Source organism: Anomaloglossus baeobatrachus, unplaced genomic scaffold, assembly GCF_048569485.1.
Source record: "Anomaloglossus baeobatrachus isolate aAnoBae1 unplaced genomic scaffold, aAnoBae1.hap1 Scaffold_312, whole genome shotgun sequence".
Taxonomy (NCBI): Eukaryota; Metazoa; Chordata; class Amphibia; order Anura; family Aromobatidae; genus Anomaloglossus; species Anomaloglossus baeobatrachus.
Window position 1 is genome coordinate 70,717 of NW_027442529.1, and position 4,276 is coordinate 74,992.

The window sequence follows — 4,276 nt, forward strand, 5'->3', positions numbered from 1 at the left end:
AAAATGGCTTTAAAATGGATTTGGAGCATGGAGACGATTATCTCGGGATTGCAAGATAACCAAACAAAACTTTTAGTGGATTTCTACTTATTTTATTAAATATCATCTCCACCAAACAGGACAAGCTTGCATGTGTTATAGTTTTGGAGAAAAATGTGTTCATTTCATGTATGCGCGAAATGCCCTAAAAATGGCTTTAAAATGGATTTGGAGCATGGAGACGATTATCTCGGGATTGCAAGATAACCAAACAAAACTTTTAGTGGATTTCTACTTATTTTATTAAATATCATCTCCACCAAACAGGACAAGCTTGCATCTGTTATAGTTTTGGAGAAAAATGTGTTCATTTCATGTATGCGCGAAATGCCTTAAAAATGGCTTTAAAATGGATTTGGAGCATGGAGACGATTATCTCGGGATTGCAAGATAACCAAACAAAACTTTTAGTGGATTTCTACTTATTTTATTAAATATCATCTCCACCAAACAGGACAAGCTTGCATGTGTTATAGTTTTGGAGAAAAATGTGTTCATTTCATGTATGCGCGAAATGCCTTAAAAATGGCTTTAAAATGGATTTGGAGCATGGAGACGATTATCTCGGGATTACAAGATAACCAAACAAAACTTTTAGTGGATTTCTACTTATTTTATTAAATATCATCTCCACCAAACAGGACAAGCTTGCATCTGTTATAGTTTTGGAGAAAAATGTGTTCATTTCATGTATGCGCGAAATGCCTTAAAAATGGCTTTAAAATGGATTTGGAGCATGGAGACGATTATCTCGGGATTGCAAGATAACCAAACAAAACTTTTAGTGGATTTCTACTTATTTTATTAAATATCATCTCCACCAAACAGGACAAGCTTGCATCTGTTATAGTTTTGGAGAAAAATGTGTTCATTTCATGTATGCGCGAAATGCCTTAAAAATGGCTTTAAAATGGATTTGGAGCATGGAGACGATTATCTCGGGATTGCAAGATAACCAAACAAAACTTTTAGTGGATTTCTACTTATTTTATTAAATATCATCTCCACCAAACAGGACAAGCTTGCATCTGTTATAGTTTTGGAGAAAAATGTGTTCATTTCATGTATGCGCGAAATGCCTTAAAAATGGCTTTAAAATGGATTTGGAGCATGGAGACGATTATCTCGGGATTGCAAGATAACCAAACAAAACTTTTAGTGGATTTCTACTTATTTTATTAAATATCATCTCCACCAAACAGGACAAGCTTGCATCTGTTATAGTTTTGGAGAAAAATGTGTTCATTTCATGTATGCGCGAAATGCCTTAAAAATGGCTTTAAAATGGATTTGGAGCATGGAGACGATTATCTCGGGATTGCAAGATAACCAAACAAAACTTTTAGTGGATTTCTACTTATTTTATTAAATATCATCTCCACCAAACAGGACAAGCTTGCATCTGTTATAGTTTTGGAGAAAAATGTGTTCATTTCATGTATGCGCGAAATGCCTTAAAAATGGCTTTAAAATGGATTTGGAGCATGGAGACGATTATCTCGGGATTGCAAGATAACCAAACAAAACTTTTAGTGGATTTCTACTTATTTTATTAAATATCATCTCCACCAAACAGGACAAGCTTGCATGTGTTATAGTTTTGGAGAAAAATGTGTTCATTTCATGTATGCGCGAAATGCCCTAAAAATGGCTTTAAAATGGATTTGGAGCATGGAGACGATTATCTCGGGATTGCAAGATAACCAAACAAAACTTTTAGTGGATTTCTACTTATTTTATTAAATATCATCTCCACCAAACAGGACAAGCTTGCATCTGTTATAGTTTTGGAGAAAAATGTGTTCATTTCATGTATGCGCGAAATGCCTTAAAAATGGCTTTAAAATGGATTTGGAGCATGGAGACGATTATCTCGGGATTGCAAGATAACCAAACAAAACTTTTAGTGGATTTCTACTTATTTTATTAAATATCATCTCCACCAAACAGGACAAGCTTGCATCTGTTATAGTTTTGGAGAAAAATGTGTTCATTTCATGTATGCGCGAAATGCCTTAAAAATGGCTTTAAAATGGATTTGGAGCATGGAGACGATTATCTCGGGATTGCAAGATAACCAAACAAAACTTTTAGTGGATTTCTACTTATTTTATTAAATATCATCTCCACCAAACAGGACAAGCTTGCATCTGTTATAGTTTTGGAGAAAAATGTGTTCATTTCATGTATGCGCAAAATGCCTTTGAAATGGCTTTAAAATGGATTTGGAGCATGGAGACGATTATCTCAGGATGGCAATATAAACAAACGAAACTTTTAAAAAGATTTCTACTTATTTTATTAAATATTATCTCCACCAAACAGGACAAGCTTGCATCTGTTATAGTTTTGGAGAAAAATGTGTTCATTTCATGTATGCGCGAAATGCCTTAAAAATGGCTTTAAAATGGATTTGGAGCATGGAGACGATTATCTCGGGATTGCAAGATAACCAAACAAAACTTTTAGTGGATTTCTACTTATTTTATTAAATATCATCTCCACCAAACAGGACAAGCTTGCATCTGTTATAGTTTTGGAGAAAAATGTGTTCATTTCATGTATGCGCGAAATGCCTTAAAAATGGCTTTAAAATGGATTTGGAGCATGGAGACGATTATCTCGGGATTGCAAGATAACCAAACAAAACTTTTAGTGGATTTCTACTTATTTTATTAAATATCATCTCCACCAAACAGGACAAGCTTGCATGTGTTATAGTTTTGGAGAAAAATGTGTTCATTTCATGTATGCGCAAAATGCCTTTGAAATGGCTTTAAAATGGATTTGGAGCATGGAGACGATTATCTCAGGATGGCAATATAAACAAACGAAACTTTTAGTAGATTTCTACTTATTTTATTAAATATTATCTCCACCAAACAGGACAAGCTTGCATCTGTTATAGTTTTGGAGAAAAATGTGTTCATTTCATGTATGCGCGAAATGCCTTAAAAATGGCTTTAAAATGGATTTGGAGCATGGAGACGATTATCTCGGGATTGCAAGATAACCAAACAAAACTTTTAGTGGATTTCTACTTATTTTATTAAATATCATCTCCACCAAACAGGACAAGCTTGCATCTGTTATAGTTTTGGAGAAAAATGTGTTCATTTCATGTATGCGCGAAATGCCTTAAAAATGGCTTTAAAATGGATTTGGAGCATGGAGACGATTATCTCGGGATTGCAAGATAACCAAACAAAACTTTTAGTGGATTTCTTCTTATTTTATTAAATATCATCTCCACCAAACAGGACAAGCTTGCATCTGTTATAGTTTTGGAGAAAAATGTGTTCATTTCATGTATGCGCGAAATGCCTTAAAAATGGCTTTAAAATGGATTTGGAGCATGGAGACGATTATCTCGGGATTGCAAGATAACCAAACAAAACTTTTAGTGGATTTCTACTTATTTTATTAAATATCATCTCCACCAAACAGGACAAGCTTGCATGTGTTATAGTTTTGGAGAAAAATGTGTTAATTTCATGTATGCGCAAAATGCCTTTGAAATGGCTTTAAAATGGATTTGGAGCATGGAGACGATTATCTCGGGATTGCAAAATAACCAAACAAAACTTTTAGTGGATTTCTACTTATTTTATTAAATATCATCTCCACCAAACAGGACAAGCTTGCATCTGTTATAGTTTTGGAGAAAAATGTGTTCATTTCATGTATGCGCGAAATGCCTTAAAAATGGCTTTAAAATGGATTTGGAGCATGGAGACGATTATCTCGGGATTGCAAGATAACCAAACAAAACTTTTAGTGGATTTCTACTTATTTTATTAAATATCATCTCCACCAAACAGGACAAGCTTGCATCTGTTATAGTTTTGGAGAAAAATGTGTTCATTTCATGTATGCGCGAAATGCCTTAAAAATGGCTTTAAAATGGATTTGGAGCATGGAGACGATTATCTCGGGATTGCAAGATAACCAAACAAAACTTTTAGTGGATTTCTACTTATTTTATTAAATATCATCTCCACCAAACAGGACAAGCTTGCATCTGTTATAGTTTTGGAGAAAAATGTGTTCATTTCATGTATGCGCGAAATGCCTTAAAAATGGCTTTAAAATGGATTTGGAGCATGGAGACGATTATCTCGGGATTGCAAGATAACCAAACAAAACTTTTAGTGGATTTCTACTTATTTTATTAAATATCATCTCCACCAAACAGGACAAGCTTGCATGTGTTATAGTTTTGGAGAAAAATGTGTTC